The sequence below is a fragment of the Tenebrio molitor genome, chromosome 9, assembly GCF_963966145.1.
Source record: "Tenebrio molitor chromosome 9, icTenMoli1.1, whole genome shotgun sequence".
NCBI lineage: Eukaryota > Metazoa > Arthropoda > Insecta > Coleoptera > Tenebrionidae > Tenebrio > Tenebrio molitor.
The window spans coordinates 14123431-14143469 of NC_091054.1; the positions used below are offsets into that span (position 1 = coordinate 14123431).

A 20039-nucleotide genomic window follows, 5' to 3' on the forward strand; every position below is an offset into this window, starting at 1 on the left:
GAGTGGAATATTTGCGGGATGAGCGCAGCGAGATCCCGCAAAATCACACGAGTTACACAAAATTGCATTTCCTAACGTGTTACATACAAGATTTTTTCTAATTTTGACAAAAAAAAGTTTCTTCAAACGTTAAACGAAGTAATGAATTTCATTAATAATATATTATTATTGTGTTAAAAGATCAAGTAGGTAAGTAGGCACGGTTATTTTGCTTAAAAACAAAAAATATGACAGTGTCAAATTGATGATACAATAAATTTTTCCTAACCAGTTAGGAAAGATTTTACTTTTCGTAACCAGTTACGAAAAGTGTGACGTTTCCCAACGTCAATTAATTTTGAAAAGTGTCACTTTATATGGCAAAATTAGAAAAATACTTTTAACACGGTAAGTTATAAAGAGCAATTTTTAATTAAATTAGCTTCCACTAAAAACGTCACTTTTAATGTCTGTTGTATAACAAAAATCATAGCATGTCGGGCTATAGTGTTTCTAAAACGATTTTGTTTGACGTATCATTTGTTAAAATCCGATAAAAAATAAGGAAGTTATAGCACCAAAGGTTTTTCATAATACACCCGGTACATTAATACAATAAGTGGTCTAATTTTTTCCAACAAAATTTGTCATTTAAGACATGAGTAGCTTTTGCAACGAAAATTTTCCAAAAGCAAAAACTACGAATGTCTTAAATGACAAATTTTGCAGAAAAAATTAGACCGAGAAATTTTTTATCGAGTTGACCTAATAAATTTGACGTTTCATTTTGACATACATTTTTTCGCTGAAAAACTGCCCGTTGTTTTTTCACTCTGCTGTTTGTTTTTTCACTCTGCCCTGTGTTTTTTCAGAAACAATATCACAAGACTTCCCATTTTTTGCCTAAAGCAACAAACTTTGAGTCTAATAAAATCAAAATTTTCCGAAAAAAATGGGAAGTCGAGTTATATTTGTCTAGACAAATTCCCGAATGAACAATTCAAACAAACATTCGGAACAACATCACAAAACGGATTAAAGGTTAGTTTATATTCATCGTGGCACTTTTCCTGCAACAATTTACCTGTTGTATTCCAAATTGTTTTCACACTGTAGTCAATATCACTGCTGGAGTCGTTTCTAAAACGTTTTTTTAAATCCATTTCGGAAAACGTCAAAATAATTTTCTGACATTTTGTTCATTAATTTGTGTTACCAACAAAAACAAAAGCCTTGTCAACATTGTTTTTCACCGGAAGGGAGATTTTTGTCGGCGGAAGACGCATTTTCTGACCATGAGTAGATTTTTTCGCGATATTCGGCACACTATTGGTCAATATCAACTGTTTTCATAACATGAGGGAATTTGTCACTATAAATCAATTTGATTGGTCCAAATTAGGGATGGGCGATATACATCGATGTTAGCCGAACATCGATGTTTTGATTTCAATCTTCGATATTTTGACATCGATGGTATTCTTTTTCAAACGTCAATATTTTATCGATGTTCGTAATAAAACATCGAACATCGACAAAAAAAACAAAAAAAAACAAACAGGAATACAGTTTCCAAGAGATGACGTGAACGGCCCTTCTGGGAAGTGCACGTGTATATTTGGCCCTGACTTCGCAAATCGGGATCGGTTGATCTGTTTCCACTTTCCACTGCGGCGCTGCCATCGCATTTACTTTTGCGTTTCATTCTGAGTCTCTCTGATTCTGAGTCTGAGTTGAAAGTGAACAGAAGAGAAGTGAAAGACTTCTTGTTGTCAATGTTATTATTTTTGCAATCTATTGATAAAAGCTTTTGGAATCTATAATTTTCGTAATTCTAGTTGGATACCTACCTAATTTTAATTTTTTGATATTTTAGTTTTGTACTTTAAACAGTGAATAAACATGTTTTTTTATCAATTTATTAATTTAATATGTTCAAATGACTATTTTCGCCCCAATTTTTAATACCATCGATGTTTCAAAATATCGATGTCTTTTGTTCGATGTTTCCTACCCATCGATGGTCGCTACCGATGTCAACACCGATATTGAACATCGATGTTTGTGTTCGATGTCCCATCCCTAGTCCAAATTTGAAAAATGCTGCAATTTGATTGGTTAAAAATTTTCGAGTTGGATTGTCCATAAAATATTATCGTACCTACATACCTAAAATGTAGATGATTCTTTTTTATAAAATTTTCCTGAAGAAATTGTACTATAAAATATCACACTATTCTAAAATTAAACGTCTATACCTAAATAAAAAGGTATTATTGTGGATCAAGAGATTAGTACAACGGCAAAGGAAATTATGTAAACTGTTGTTTACTCTGACATTATATTACCTAAAGTTTACTTTGAAAGGAAAATGGTGTGAACAATGGAACCTGTTGTTACAGGTCAAGAAACAAGTACAAGACTGCTAATTAGTTTGACTTTATTTAATGTACCTATTCATCTTACAGATCCTTTCTAACCTCGCACAAACTTTCGGAGAAAAATAGTTTGTTTTGAGCAAAGAAAAACGAAACAATTAGGGCATAAAAATTTGCAAAAGAAGATTTTTGTGGCTGACAGAAAAGAATCTCTTTCCGATAACAATAATGAGTAGTTTTTTGGGAGTTTCGTTGAACGAATATCAAGTAGGTAAGTGTGAAAAATATTCTTGACAGACACACCACTTCTCTGTAAAGGACAGATTGATCTACGCAACAGCTGATGATGATGATGCACAGCGCCCCCACTTAATTTATCCAAATGATAAACATTTCAAAATTTAGGACCCCCAATAAAAGTGTAATTTGCATAGTTTAATAGCCCGTTCTGTCGTCATACATAATAACAATACGGTATCTGCAAATCTCCGCAATCGAATCACGCAACCTTTGACTGAGCCGAAATCTCGTTAAATACGAGATATCTTTCAATCTCGACTGTGTGTTTAGACTGTGATAAGCCTATCAGTTTGTTTCTTGCAGTATCACAATCTAGTTGTAAAAGATGCTGATCGTGTAGGCGGTACTCTAGCAGCCATTTGCATGCGGAGCGGCAGCCATTACACCTCAGATCAAAGCATGCCCCGGAACAAAACAAGCGCGGTGTATCAAAATCCGGTAACTAGATTTAGGACCGGTGGATGAGTTTTCCTCGCTTCCACAGCGTTTCCGCCCGAGGGCACCGACTCGGATGGAAAGCGTCACACTCAGCCGAGCTGATGGCGAAAATTTAAATAAAAATCGGAAATTGAAATTGATAAAGGCTGAAAGCTGAAAGTTTTGCGGTGTTTTATAAAGTCAGGCGAGGTGGTCTGGGGATGATGGTTCACAGGTGGTCTACTAACATGAATTTTTTAAATTACATTGTATTTCCAAATCTAAATCTCAAATGTATTTGTAGGTACATATATCTTACATATTTTTAATTGTATTTTCTTTATAACACTTTTTTTATTCATATTTGAATTTTTTAGGTTTTACCTACTGCAGGATTTTAATACCTACTAATAATTAGGTACATCGATTACAGGGTTTAGACTTGACAGCTGCTGACAGTGATTTGTAATGACATTTTATAGAAGTTTCCAGTAAGTACTTACTTTATTTTACATTCAAAGCGAATGTTCAAACTCAAGTTATTTCAAAAATATACCGTGCGATCCAAAAGTCTTTCTATCAAGTGGGTCATGACAGTGGAAACGAATGTCGTTGAGCTGCATCATATTTGGCGCATATTTAAATAAAAATTAAAAATATGTTTTATTAGTCTGTCCGTATCCTTTGATATTTTTAATTTAATATTTTTTTATTTTATGGTGTAATTATAATAATGTCATGGCTCACTTGATAGAAAGAAAGACTTTTGGATCGCTCGGTATTTATTAAAAATCATTAATTCGGTTTTTCAATATCAATGTATTGCAATATAATAATCAATGTGTCCATAATGTTAACAATTTTATTAGAAATATCATTTCAGTGTAAATTATATATTTTTGTTTGATTTAACTACAGTGTGGAATAAAATGATTTACATCTAGTTACCTTTGCATTACCCTTGTAAAAATACGAAATGCCGCTCTACAAAAAAAAAGAAAGCCTAACCTCAAAATATTCCAAAATTCCAAATGTGATTTATTGCGAAGGGATGATATGAGTGCAAAGTAGAGATTGAAATTAAAAAGGAGCTAACAAAAGCAAGTCACAGCTAGTGTTGAAAGTGGCCACCAACGTTTGTTAATTCAATTTAGTAAATTGTAACAATTGTCAATTCGATTGATGACATTTATTGACAGAACTAATAGTTCGGCACTTCAAAAAAAAAGTAGAGCGGTACAGGAAAATTTACATGTGCAAAAATTCCAAAGGTAACTAGATGTAAATCATTTTATTCCACACTGTAGCTTTCATTGTGCTAGTTTGGCACAACAATGAATTATTATGAAAGATATTACTTTGCCTTATAAAGAAACAAATTCTTCAAAAGTTTCAGAATTAAGAGTAAATTTCTTAGATCTAAGATTAGAAAGAGATAATTGACTTATTATTAACTTCCATGTTATACCTAAGATATGACGAAGATTCGAATAAATCTGCCAAAAATTTTAAAAAAACATAACTTTTTGATGGTTTTGTAAATAATTAGAAAATGTTTATTTGCTTCTTATGATTTTATTGTAAATATCATGTAAAAATATGATAATGATGTTTTAATTCAACTCTTCGTATTTTATAAAGAATTCATTTTACACTTAAATCTAAATGGTTCTGCTAACTGTTCTTTCCGAATTTTCCATTGGGCTTAAACAGGTGTCAAACAAATGACAACGTCTCAAAAAGGATTTTAAATGTCTGTGTATTCCCCAGAGTTCGTCTGGATTAAAAACTAGTCGTGCCACGTTCCAAAAATAAGAAAGGAAAAATTCACTGAGAATTTATACACTTAAAAAAATCTGTAGGTCGTCATCGTCAGGTTCTAGAATTTCGGAATTTTCTATTAGGTAACGAATAGACACAACTTCCTTTTTGAACTATTGAGTCCCAAGTGTAGAAAACGACCCGTAGGGGAGTTTCCTATTGGACAAGTGCGCCAATGCCCTTATAAAACCAGTTTTTTGTGTTATTTTTTAGAATTTGCATCCTTGTTTAAATAAAAAAAATAAATTTTTAAATTCTAGGGAATTTTGTATTAATTGGTAATACAAGGTAACGGATGCAACTACATCTGCAACAGATGTTAAAAAGTGGAGTTTGAACATTAATATTGGAAGTTTTTTGGTGTAAATGACAATAATACACTGAGATATTGATAAAAATTTTCTTAGACATCTATTAAACTACGACTCCAAATTTAATACAATAATATACCTATTAGAGACGCAAATTGAAAAAATTAATTATACCCTTGTCTATTTTTTTTAAAACATAAATTAAGAAAGAGTGTTGGAAATTATTATGATCTCTGTTTTGTCTGTGATAGATACAACTGATCTAGAGAAATAAACTATTACTATTAATTCTTTTTGCACTTAAAACTGATGATAAAACTCAGTGGAGTTAAATATTAATTTTAATAAAAATCTAAAAATTCGCCTACCTACTAGTACCTACCACATAATTTAGAAATTGGCCTGCCTTTTTAGTACATTTTTAAATTTAGAATTTAATCTGAAAACTTACACGAAATGAACACTTTAATAAACAAAAAGTTCTTTTCTCGTTAGTGTTTCTTATGTAGAGCCTTCGAACAAAATACCAAAACAGGTAGACAAGTTATATTATACCTTTCTGTCTCGTAGCATTCTGCGTTGGGTTTTTCCAAATTTGGTAATGCCAAAATCCAAAAAAAGATTATAGTAAATTTTTCACATTTACTAGAATTTGCTAATATCTGAGCATCTTTTTAAGAATAAAACTTGCTTTTCTATTTTTAGGGTACTTATAAAGAGCGATCAAATTAATTTGTAATCGAGTTATCCATGAATCTGAAATCGTATGTCATTACTTGAACTCCACGCTCCAATAAACACAGCTTGAGACATAAATTAGATCTTGACATATCAATCGCAAAAGACACACAGATTCAAATCCATGGATGACTCGATTACAACTTAATTTGATCGCTCGATACTTTGTATCTTTTTCAAAATAAATTTTGTTGAATACATAGGTATACAATTTATTTTGTTGGATATGTGGTAATTGATTTTTTTTATACAGGCTGTCTTAAAAAAACGGCCCACGCCTATAACTTCGCTATTGATGACCCAAATGAAAAAAAAATTACAGGAAACGAAATGACTAAAAATTAAAAAAAAAAAAAAAAGATTTATTATTAGCAATGTGCTACAGGAAATCACGTAGGTAAATGTTAAAACACTATACAAAATAAAAACCCTACAAACCTGAGTGAGCATATAATTTTTATACCATCAACCCATTTATGGGCAATGGACAACGTTTATTTTTCAAATGGTAACCTATAATTTTTTTATTAATTCTGTTAGTTTTTTTTTTTTTGTTCCGATTATAATGGCATAAAAAACTATACCCTTTAATAACAAAATTTCCGAGAAAAAAAGGAAAATATGTTCCATCAAAATTAGATTTATGTCATATTTATTACGTTAACTACAGCTTAAGCCTATTTAATATTGTAAATTAACATCATAGCCGTACCCACTTTCTGCTTAAAAAAAAAAACTCAAACTTAAACTACATGTACATGTTCCTCACTAACACTTTAAACTGTGATTGTGGGAGCATCAAATTTTCTAAAGTCCAAGAGTTCCCTATTTTTGATAACCTGGACACTGGCGAATTTACTCCACAGGATGTTCTATTGAATGGAATGACAAACGGACCTCTTGATCTTAAAATTGTACAATTTTCGTAAAGGATAATAATTTTACTTCCTAATTCAGGGCTATCTACCAGACCATTCAATATCCCATGCAAAAAACATACGTCCGCATAAATTCTGTGTGACTCCAGTGAGCTGAGATGCAATATGTTCGCAATTTGAAAATAATCGTGCATGATCCTTATTGATCCTACTTATTCTTTGCCAAAGAGTATCCGACAAACAAAACATTAAACACAGCAAATAAAATTTTAATGAAAAAAAAAGAAGTAATTTTTTAGAAAAAAATATATGTTATGAAAAATTGCCAAAATTTGAACAGCATTTTGAATTACGTAGTATCTCGTATTGTCAAATTAAATCAACCGACAAAAACACAACATGGAAGTAGCGCAAATTTTCTAATAATTTATTTAAACAAAACAATTCGGTTGCCATGGTGACCATAGCACTCCCGATCATTGAAAATATCCCAATTTAACTATAATAAAGAAAAATAAGCACAAATATAATTTCAAGATCATTTCTTAAAGAAATCATAATGAGTTGTTTTTTGTGCCGGTCAGTGTATTTTCCTTTTTTTCTCGGAAATTTTGTTATCAAAGGGTATAGTTTTCTTATGCCATTACAATCAGAAGAAAACTCTAGCAGAATCAATAAAAAAATTACAGATTACCATTTGAAAAATAAAAGTTGCCCATTGCCTATAAATGGGTAGATGATATGCTCACTCAGGTTTGAAGTGTTTTTAGAGCCATTTCATTTCCTGTAAAAAAAATTTCATTTGGATCATCAATAGCAAAGTTATAGCGTGGGCCGTTTTGTTTTAAGACAGCCTGTATATAATTATCTTTATCAATGCTATAGAAATCCTTCAACTTTATTTTTCGGTAATTAATTATTATTATTCACCATTATGATGAAGCTTCAGCAGTCTGGGATGTAGAAAATGAGAACGAACGACCAACAATTCCACAATTTCAGAAGAATTAGGATAATATCAATATCAAACGAATAATTGCCAATGACTTATCTTTAATTCATCTAGAGACTTGGCTCGTTTTAAGGCTTTGCAATGTAGAAAATCAGGATCTTGGTTACATGCAATACCGTCTCCTAATATTGGTACTCTCTTAGATAACACTTCCTTCCAAGTTTGTATTGGTTTAAGACTGGGTTGTAATCTTTGTACACCTCATATTTGCAAATGCAACGCGAAAGTTGACGAAATTGGCAACCACGGTCTAAGTTGTTCCAAAAGCTGTGGTAGATTTTCCAGACACACTGAAATTAATTCTATATATTATCAACCGGTCTTTGACTTCTATTCATGTTAATTCAACTTTAGAATCAAACGGACTGTCTCGGGATGATCGAAAACGTCCAGATGGGATGACTTTAGTACCATGGATTAAAGGTCAACCTTTAGTTTGGGACTGTTGTAGATACACTTGCAGACAGTTACGTCTTGAAAACATCTGAAGTTTCAGGTTTTGCCGCTGAAATGGCTTGCAAACGCAAACATAGCAAATATAGTTCAATTATTTCGTCAAATTACATATTTAAAGATTTTGCTTTTGAGACCTTAGGCCCTTGGTGTCATCGAAAATCGACTCATTGCGGAATCAGGCGATTCAAAATCGCAAAAAGCATTCGGCGAACTTTTCCAGATTCCACATTATTATCGGAAATTTTTGTATTGTAAAACAAAAATTATTATTATTACGAAACTGTATGCCTATGTATTACATACTCGTATACAGTGAGTTTTTTTAAGACTGGCCATAGGCCTATTATCTGGTCATTTACTTCATTTCGTGATACTTAAATGGTTGTAATAGACAATTTACAAACAAAATGCTATTGGCAGAAATCCAAAAAATAGTCTGAATATTACTTTAATAAGGATAGATTCATTATTTATGTTATAACAAGGTTCTTTACTTCAATAAAAATTAAATGAAATATTCAAAATCACCTCCGTAGGCAGTTAAGCAATTAGGTACACAATCAATTACAAATTTCAGGTGAAATTTTAGCCTACTGAAAATTTAAAATTGAACCAAACGGAATTCAAAAAACGCCTTTTTTGCTAGCTTATTCCTTGCTTCGGTTATTAAATTGAAATTGCTTCAATGCATCATATCCCACAACTTTACTACAAAACTGGGTTGAATATTTTCATGAGGACAAAAGTTAACAGGGGGTTGAAAAATTAGCATGTAAAACCCTATGGCCAGTCTTAAAAAAACTCACTGTATACGTACTTACATACAGGGTGTAGAATGAATATTGGCTCCCCTAATTATTTTACAACAAAACCTTAAACACAAAAGTTGTAGAATAAAAAAAAATTGTACCTAAATCCTTATTTTCTAACACCTTCTGGTTCTGTTAACCAAGAAAAATTAAATATTAAAAATCTACCGATAAAATAATAATAGCCATAACTTCCGAGAACAATGAAGTTCATTTTTTGACAAACGTAACGAGTTTGCTGATTCCTCAAAGAATGAACTCTTTTAACAAAGAAGAAAAAGTTAACTTCGTAAAATGGTATTACTCCGGATTGCCTTTTAGAGACATCTATCTGGAGCGACCAATTCCAAATTTGACATGTCGTCTTTGGTTGTCACCTCGGTTACACTTTCCAGCTATTGCTACTTTGACAAATTCTTTAATTCTTTTTTTTTTTGAAAAAATAAATTTTATCTTTCAGGTGAAGTTTTTAAGCTACCTTAGACCATTGTTTTTGAAATGCCATTATGAAACTCGTGAGAAGTGTCCCACTCGTGCGCAAGCGCACGTTGTGTTTCTGTTAAATTAATCGTTTTCGAAAACGTTTTGTAAAACAAATAACACATACGAATGAAATTGACAGTAACATTTGACTGTTTGACTTAACTATGTACTTGATTTTTTGACTTGTTTTTGTTCGTTATAAAATTTATTTTTTCCAACTTTTTTTTTTTTTCAGAAATTTCCTTATGTAAGATAACAAAATTTTTATACTGTCATTTAGACAATTAAAAGGGCTATCAGAATCAAGAAAAAAAAATAGGGGATTTCCATTTAAAAAAAGTATCGATGACGTCATCACTCGAAAACAAATGAATGCTTGGTGTTTTCTTTGGTACTAAAACATGTATTTTTATAAACTAAAATTGACCTGTCCAAAGATTTTTTGAAAAAAAATTCTTTAATTTTTAAGGAATTTATTCCATACTTTTGCCGCTCACTGTATGTAACTTGTAACTGTTTGCAAAATGCTGTAATATAAGCCTAGGAATTCGAGAATTCGATAGTGAGAGGCAAACAACCTCATGGCAGAAACAGTTTTTCTAAGAAAACATTCGTTTTCGTAGGTCTGCTGTCCGCTTTAGAGAAATTTTTGTGATCAGAAATTGAATGAAAAGGCTGTTCGCGTCGTCCGTTGTCGGGAGTGTCCATTTTATAGAACAATTTAATGTGAAGAAACTAATGGGACGAAATTAGAATTTGTCCACTCAAGGGAATTGTCCGCTATTCAGAAGTGTCCGTTAAGGGAAGGGAAGTTTCACTGTACTTCTGAACTCTTGTTGAAAAGTACATATACTAGAAATTATTTTTTTTTGTTCGACACTGTCAGAATTTGAGAATTTTCTCCTATGTGAACGGATTTTGATAAATGTGACAACTTGTCAAAACGAAACGTCAAGTTAATTTTAAGATTTTAAGCGATTTGGAGCCTTTAAGGGGCTCGTCGAACAAAAAAACGTTGTATTCAACTCGTTCTGTTCAACTCGTTCTTGTGTAAATTGGGCCTTTTTTGGCACTCGTGGGCCTTTAAAACGCTCGTTTCACTCGCGTTTAATAATGGCCCATTTGTGAGAAAGAAGGCCCAATTTACACACAAACTCGTCAAATAAACTACTATTAAATTATCTGGATCAATTTTAAACAACATAATCTTAACTTCATTCAACTGAACTTATAGACTGCATAGGTTACTGGTCAGGATGTCATCATATCAACGTCACAATTGTCTCTACTACAACAACAACCGAGTAACAGGATTCTGATTTACATTTTCTTATTCAGTAAAGTTGATTTTAAAAAATGGTTGTTCTTCTAGGTAGTTAAATCTTGAGGAAAGATATGTCAAAATCCTTTTGTATGTCTCCAAATGGTGAGTGAATATCTTAAAAAAATACCATGACATGTTTTATATCACTATCGTAGTGTAATAAAAGGCAATATAAACTTATCTTGTTTATGACTTACCATACGTAGTAAATGATTTAGCTGTAATGTGGTGTACCATGTAAGTGTGGTAAGTAATAAAGATTATACATTGTAATTATTAATGGTTGAAGTTTATTGTTATTTATAAAATGATACCAGATACTGTAAGATAAAAGGGCGCTATTAATGTTTTTTCATATTTATAGGTAGCATAGCAATAAATGTTTAATTTAAAGAGATTTACTGACAACTTATCGACCCACGCACTGTGGCAACCGCGTTCAACCCTCACACAATGTATTCGCTAAAAGCACCGAAAACAACTTTTTCTTCGAAAGACAACGAACACGTCGACGAGCGTGTGGTTTTTCCCAATTTGATTCCTGTCCCAATAAACTCGTTGACATTAAAGTGTCACGGGGTAAATTTCGAGAAGGATTTGCGAAATGGGGCGTTATCGCGGTGGTAAATAATAATAGTCCCAGTTATCTGTGCAACAAATCCTGTAATACAATGCATATAAATTAGCCTCCTAATAGAGAAATGTTGTACACAAGCAAAATTAGGATTAAGCTCCTTATCTGAACCATATGTCATAGAGGCGAGGACACAGCTTTGCAATTTATACAAACTGTCCGTATCATATTTTGCTTTTAATTGTAACAATTCGAGTGATGCGATTACGGTTTTTCATAAGCAATAATTCTAAATGGATTTTTTCAACATTCGTTAAATCGCCCCCCAATTTTGTCCTCGTTATCGAACACTTATGCTGGATTTGGGAATTTTAACTGTACAATATGGGAGATTTAGGACTGATCCTCGCGTGTGTCATAAACCGATGCCGATGGGCATGTTATCAAATAATTCTCGAAGATTTATTGCGAACGGCATGGTCCTCCTATCTTTCAAAACACAAGAACGGTATGCCCTTGCACAAAATTGCCATAAAGTAAACAATGGTGTGACGCTAGTTATCCGTGACGATTTCTTTATGGATTCAGGGTCTCAGATTTGTATTTCAAGGGCTTGAAGACTGAAGAAAAGGAAACCGTTTCCACTTACGTGTACAGTTAAATGCTCAGTGGCGTGGCAGCAGCTACACCGATATTCTTGCCGATGTACCTAAAGTGGTGAATTCGACTTATCACATTATTATCATTTAAAAAATTCCATAAACGGAAAACGAAAAATTTAATTGGAAATAGAAATTACAAAAAAAAAATGTGGAAAAAAGTAAAATTCAACCAAAACATATATTTTGTATGTTTAAGTAAAATTTGTAGTGCAAAAAATATTATACGCTACTCGCTTGTTTTTTGAAAGCAAATATTAAGGATGCCAACATTTTAAAACATTTTGTAGATATTTTTGGGACATCTTTTTAAGGTGCAGACAGACTTATGTTTTTAGGCAGCTAACTGCCCTGGAGCCTCCGTGAGAAATTGTGGGTGGTTTGTTTTGGAGGCCAATTACACGGAAATTTTTAAGGGCATGCGATGAATAAAAGTGACAGTAACAATGACCGGTTTCTACCAAGAAGCGCCACGGATGGCGCGTGGAAACATCATAAATAAGAAAAGTAAGAGTAATAAAAACATAAATAGAGCAATTCGGGCCAAGGGCAACGGGAACTTGCCTTTTCGGACAGAATAGAATGGACAATAACTATAGGTAGTCATGAATTTACTTTTACTGCATAATTAGGGGACGAGATTTGAAAGGAAATGTTTTCTAGAATCATAATTTCAGGGGGACAGTATCTCAGAGCCCTACTTAGTCATGGAGTGTTGCAAGTGACTATTTACAAAATGATATGAAATCGACCATACTGACGATAAATGACGCTTTCAAGTGTACAAACAGATAATTTAACACTTTTCATGATGATTTTCTTTGTTGAAATATTGTTTCATTTTTTGTCATTTTAAGTTTAAACAAAAAGAATATTTTTGGTAAGTGCTGTTTCAATTTTTACTTTGCTTCATAGATGATTCATGATGAATATACCCAATATTCCAAAAACGTTGTAAAAATTTAAATAGTTCTGAGAAGTGACCCAAAAAGCCGGCAAGCTGCAAAGTGTATAAATTTGTCAAAGTGCAGGCGAAAATACTTTTATAATTCACAGCCGTGGAACACTTTATTATTTTATGGATGCTGTTATGATTTTTCTTAGGGCTCACAAATCCATCATCAGTGAATAATTTAATTACCTTTTAAAATACCCTAAAAAACACGAATATGTCATCGGAGGTTAAACAGTATCTAAATATTATTGAGAAGTTCGTTCCAAATACATATTTTACTGGCATTTTCAAAATGGAGTTCCGCCGAGGCATTATCATACCCTAAAAAAAAAAACAAAATATTTCCAGATCATACATTACAAACATTATTAAGTCAGATTTAACTTAAACATTATGCAGAATACATTAAGCAGAAAAACCAATTACCAATTAATAATACATCAGAGAATTAATAAAATAGTAGTTTATTTAACGAGTTTGTGTGTAAATTGGGCCTTTTTGGCATGAGCGGGTCAGTTTAAAACGCGAGTGAAACGAGCGTTTTAACGGCCCACGACTGCCAAAAAAGGCCCAATTACACACGAACGAGTTGAATATAACGTTTTTTTGTTCAACGAGCCCCTTAAAGGCTCCAAATCGCATAAAATCTTTAAAATTAGCTTGACGTTTCGTTTTGACAAGTTGTGACATTTATCAAAATCCGTTCACACAGGAGAAAATTCTCAAATTCTGACAGTGTCGAACAAAAAAGGGTTATTGTGTTAAATTTTGTGATATCTGAACATTCAAAACTTACGAGAAAGCTTTCCATAGAGGTTGTTCGTACTCCATATTTTCTTGTGTCAACGTTTGCATTATATCTAAAAGACTAGAACAAGTAATAAACAAAGTAAAAAATGTTGTTATTGTTAAGAAATATGTACTGCACAATTCAAGAGTATTTTTAACTTTGCAAAAATACATTTTTACCTTTTACAAGTTTGTTGTTTCTTACTGTACCTAGGTACATACCTTGTTCATATAAATTACCAGCAGTGTTTATGTAAGGTACCCTTCTTCTCAAACATCTTTCTAAAAACTCTGTAGAGAATTAGGTATTTTCTATTGTTTACAATGCAACAGAAAATATTTTGTTCATTCTGTTTCGAGAAAAGACGTCAATAATTATCATCTGCTGGAATTTTTCTTCATTATTTCTACTTCCTTACAGTATTTGTCTGAAACAAAATTTCTTATCAAAACTATTATATACAGGGTTATTCATGTAACATGACGAGCCTGACAATTCACAAAGCAATCTCGATCCCTATTACATTATTTGGCATTATCATAATGCACATAAAACATAGACAGCTTTTAACGTCAGCCTAATAAATGTCAATTTCTGACAGAAAAATACTTCTCTCATTAAAGCAAAGTAAAGTAAAGTTCGAAAACATTTTCAAATACTAGATACGAACGGAAAATGCAGTGACAGATATACCTTTTAAGTTAATAGAATACCTACTTGGATTCCTGATTTAATTTTTATTAAATACCAAGACACAATGAATTACTTTGTAAAGTGTATTTTGGGTTGCATGTTTACCTGGTCAGGCTCGTCATCTTACGTGAATAACACTGTAGGACATTTTACCAAATTTTATCATGACTAGAAATGACGTCCTATACAAGTTTTGACATTTCGAAGTCAACTGTTTTAGCTTCCACAGTAAACTAAAATTTCCACTACCTGCTACTTGTTGTAATCCTCTAGTAACCACATCCGCTTTGAGCAGATTATCAGATCGCTAAAACTTCCTATGACAAATATAAATATATTCGGATTCTTAAAATGTAAAATAATGTGAATGGATTCAAAAAGTGAGCAGCATCACTGCATCAGCAATTAAAGATGTCGAGCAAATACATTCCAAATTAACTCAAATTAATAGTTTTATACCGTGCGATCCAAAAGACTTTCTATCAAGTGGGTCATGACAGTGGAAACGAATGTCGTTGGGCTGCAGCATATTTGGCGCATATTTAAATGAAAATCAAAAATATGTTATAATAATGTCATGGCTCACTTGATAGAAAGACTCTTGTGAAAATATAAAATTTTGAAATTGACTAAAGAACGACTCAATTATTTTCATTGAGTGACGTATACAGGGTGATTCTGAAATACATAGTTTGGAAAAAATGAGGAGTACCTATCCTTGACACAAAATAATTCTACGTAAATGACTTTTGGGGGTGAAATCATAAGGATGGAAATTACCTCATATCCTTGTAGGTATTTTCGACGCCTATGAGTAGGGAAAATTTGTCCGAATTTGTTCACTTCATTAGCAACCACTGTTACATCAACTCCACAATAAAGTCATAGATGCAAGTACACTGCTTTGTAAATGTTTCTATGGAAATGATCGAAAGGAGTAATAATTTTGTAAAATCAATAATAGAAAATTCACACTGACGTTTGTGACTGACGGGCACCTTTTACCTTTGACTTTTATTGTTGCTGAACTACCAGGATAATCAATTAATCCTGTGTTACACGGGTGCACTGCCAGTCACACGAACACACGGGTTGGATCTGAGAGACCCAAAATTCAATATTTTTTTTTACAAATGAAATTATGGTTTTTAAGTTCTGTTGTTCATTAGTGTGTCCGTTTTCATCATATCCACCTAATTATAATAAATTTTAAATTAAAAATATACTTTCCGATTTTTTGTTAAGACACTGCATTTTCGATATATATTTTTTTATTTATGTTTAATTCTAAACAAACATTTTGTAATAAAGTGTTATTATTTTTTTTTTCAGTGGACAATACATAACATTGTGCTTTGAAGTCATCAAAATTCATAAACAAAAATCTGTACAGAAATTAAACAGTTTCAAAAATCACTGCCTAAAATTATCCACGCAGACACAACAAAACACCACGGTGTGTTCTAAACATAACCAAGGCTTGCAAAATTTACAAAAATATTTTGTTTTGAGATCTTTACATTATTTACAGCGTCCTAGACTATTTGCAGGTGGATCCGGGCGCTGTTGTTCCGGAAGTCCGGTCAAGCAAATTGCTGATTCTCGGATGCTTGGTTTTAGGTGTATGGATCATTCACTCGCTGTAAATATTACTAGAGGCCACCGTCTTGTGTTTATTATTTGTTATTTGTTGTTTTGTTTGTTATTTGTTATTATAGAAAATAAGATTATAAAAGTTACGCGATGACAGGGGTTGGGTCTCACAGACCCAAATGACCTCCTGACAAAAAACCGCCCTGGAATTATTTTAATCACATAATTCGTACAGACTACAATACTCCATATGTTGAGAAGGTACTGAAAGCCCAATTAAATTACTTAAAACATAACGAAAATATACCTAACTTATCTCACAGACCCAATCCGTATGACACAAGGTTAATCACCTTTAAAACTCAGCAGCGTACTAGCAATTTTGTCAGTCATTTGTATCTCGAAAACGAAAACACTTCTATAAGAAAATTTTGACTTCATCATCACCAATTACCGGGTTTTTTCCAAACTTATTTTAGAATCATCCTGTATATGAAAAATTAACGCTAATTCATATTTTGGGATTTTATGAATTTCTCGTACTTAGAGAAACAATGATACTGATAAGAGTCACCTATGCTACGAGTATGTACGTGTGTTTATGGCACTGTTCTACGCGTAGCATTAAAATACTCGCTGGCTCATGTATGTTACACTGGTAAAAAAATATATGATCATTCGGGGTGACTATGACTATGGCGATAAGATGGGATGAATTAGAATATGACGCTATAATACTGTGTACCTACTTAGAAAAATGGTGCAGAAACAACTTTTATATTCTTTTTGTTAGCGAGAATCCTCTCCGTTTCAAGTGCAACAAAATTCCGACCAACTACTGGGTGAATCGTTATAAATAATCCGAGGATGTCCATGCACCACCGACGATCATAAATATGCGCACACGCTGTGTACACGAAATACTAGATGTTTTCACGAGTCGGTCCATGTTTTGGCGATATGACACGCGGCACAATAACCGCTTAATTTATCGATAATAATCATGCAGAAGCAGATATCGTGATCACCTACAATCATTAATCCCACTTTTATAAGGCCACTGTGAGAACCCATAAAAGACGATTTATAAATCAATCCGATCTGTCTCCGCAAGCAAAACATTTTCCCTTTTTATCGGCGGAGCTTTCAAGTGCCCACCGTTCGTCTTGAATTAACAAATCGCAGCTCACCCCGAAATATAAATAAGTTATTATCATAATTCAATCCCAAAACCAACAAACACGAAAACACCGAAACTGTGTTTACACGAAGTCGACACTTGACCCCTCTCCGGCTGCACAGGGCATAAAACGTCTGCAACGAAATTGAGAATTGTAAAATACGGCCACTTATGCACTTTATGGGTGCCTCCAAATTATTTTCCACCGCCAGAAATCCCACGATTTATTGCTCCCATTCGAACGGTTCGCTTTTAATTTAAAGCTTTGTTGCAAAGCTCCCAATTCCGGCATGAACCGCCGCTTTTATGTGGCATAAATTTTTACACCTAGACTACCTATTATTTAACCAAAAATTAGAAATCGACCAGCGATTTCGTCAGGCTTTTACCAATCGCTCTACACTCAATCCTCCATCGACCCACCACCCTTTTAACACTAACACGTTCGAATTGAATGGAAGAGTTCCAATTTTAACGGCGACTGTGATAATAAACAAACAGCGTTTTATGGGATCTTTTTCAGATTTTTACGTGTTTGTCAATTACTCGGCTACCAGGAAGGACAATAAAATCCACAAAGGACGACCTCGGTTAACAGCGCGCAAGAGATGGTCAATACTTCGCCATCTAGTCCGCTTCTTTGGAATTCGCTAGTGCTGGGAAGCGGGAGGAGATGTCGCTGGCAAGTCCAGGTGCGACTCATTCTTCGGCTCTTCGAGATACCTGCCCATGCACCTGTTCTTCCAACCTGCACGCCTGCTTTGGACGTTGCTGAACAGATGGCAGCAGTTGACATTAAACAAGCGAGGTTCAATTTTTCAGACGAGTACGCTTGGGTACTTCTCAGCTATTCAGATCTTGTGTTTCAGGTGGGGGAAAACTGAAAAACTTTGCGAAAAACTAGATGATCGACAGAAAAGCTTCAAGGGTGTTTTTGCGGTTGAAAAAGATCGAATTAAGTGAAAGCTGAGTTTGAGTGTCTAAATAATAATAATAATAATAATAATAAAAATTCTTGAGGCATTCCTGTAAATAAACTGACCGGCTGGGTTAATTTATTGTCGCGTTATTTTCCTAATGGCTCTCTAAAAGCTTCGCTCCATTTGCATGCGCTGCCCAAATTAGGAGATTTCTAATCCTCTAATTTAATTAAGCTCTTAATTGCGTTTTGCTCGAATCTGAATAATCCAGGGCCGGTCGAAAAAAGTTGTTTTACAGTTGAAGCCGGACTTGGCGCTTTTAAATTTGGCGGTTTTATGACACCAGAACCGGAGAAAAAAGTACCGATTTTCTAGCACTTGCCCACGACGCGCTAATGACACAAGAAATCTGGAATTATTCCACGGAATACTCCACATAGCCAACACAAAAAATGTAGTTCATTAGTCGGCATAAAAAATAAATTACACCAGAACAAGATGTATGTATCGGAGCATAAAAATAAATCTCTTCCAGTCACCTCTCTTCGTCCTGCCGGTCCGCGAAGGACTCTCCGTCTCGCGCTGAAGCTAACGTGGAGCCAACACGAGACCGGAATGGGTTTATATCAAAGCAAGCTGTGCTGGGATATTGTCTTTTTGTCATGAAACGCTGAAGAATGCGAGCAGTGTTGGCATCCTCCTCTTCTTGCTGGGTCTTTCCTCTGTCTGTCCTCGTTCGATGACTCGGACGCGGATAAAAAATAAGAACCGGTACCAGAATGCGGCGTTGCCAGGTCACCGCGAAGAATTACTTTACATATTGGTTTTCAGTTTGTCGAGAGTTTCACGAGAAATTTAAAGGTTGGATTTAATTACCAGGTGGTAATTTAACATTTTGCCGGGTTTTGAGTAATTACGCAATCCGACTGGAGATGTGCAATTAAACTGTTAAGAAAAGTGGCACGAGGATTGTCGATTGTTCCATAAATTATGACAATTTTTAAGAATTTCCCAGTTTCCCTTGCGTCATTTTCGCTTAATTGTTGCGGGAGACCTTGGGGCCCTTTCGATCTGCTCGAGTAAAAATCGCTAATGACGCAAACAATAAACAATCGCTTTTTCCAATCAGTTGGCCAAACATCGTAACGCCAGTGATGGGGACATTAAGCAAACTAATAGGATGAGCCGTAAATTAGGACCGTTTCCTGAAGGACATAAAGCTTTTAATCAAAGCCCGTGGCAGCTAATAAGGAGCCAACTATTGCCAATCTGCAGGAGTTATGTTGTTTGCGGAACATGACGACAACAATGGAACTTTCAGCGGAGTCGTAATATCAGCCCTCCACTGTGTGCGCAGGAAAAAGTTTATTATCCTCCCATCGTGGCGCCAGCGATAACCCTTTTTTGCGGTAGCGTGCGATTCGAGGCCTTTTTTCCGACGTAGCGAAACCATTCAATGGAGGCGAGATTGAATTTCGGCTTGCCCCTACCACGCATCTGTTGTACAGTCACAATAATTTTAAATTACAAGGCGGCATCTAATCGGTGCTACAATGTACGATGGAGAGGAGGTCATTATTACAAACACAATAGAACTGGTCGAGTCGTATTTTAATTTTGGCTTAATAGTTTTCGGGCCAAATTGATGGTTGTCCGAAATACCGTCTAGATTTGTTTCAGGATTTTACAGGTGGGTCAAGTCTGGCATAATGAATTTTACGACTCGCGAAGATGCGTTTTGCTGGTGCTATGCTCTAGATGTCTAGACC

General features: G+C 33.9%; 2 long non-coding RNA genes across 2 annotated transcripts; one reads left to right on the forward strand and one right to left on the reverse strand.

Annotated features, from left to right (window-relative positions):
- Nucleotides 1–3452: 3452 nt before the first annotated feature.
- On the forward strand, nt 3453–18351 carry LOC138138164 (uncharacterized). The gene is made up of 3 exons (XR_011161974.1): nt 3453–3565; nt 17874–18176; nt 18220–18351. It is a non-coding gene; the product is annotated as an uncharacterized lncRNA (long non-coding RNA).
- Nucleotides 10650–14798, reverse strand: LOC138138734 (uncharacterized). Its single transcript, XR_011162087.1, has 4 exons — nt 14731–14798; nt 14106–14311; nt 13891–13962; nt 10650–13415 (listed from the first exon to the last, which is right to left on the reverse strand). It is a non-coding gene; the product is annotated as an uncharacterized lncRNA (long non-coding RNA).
- Nucleotides 18352–20039: the final 1688 nt, after the last annotated feature.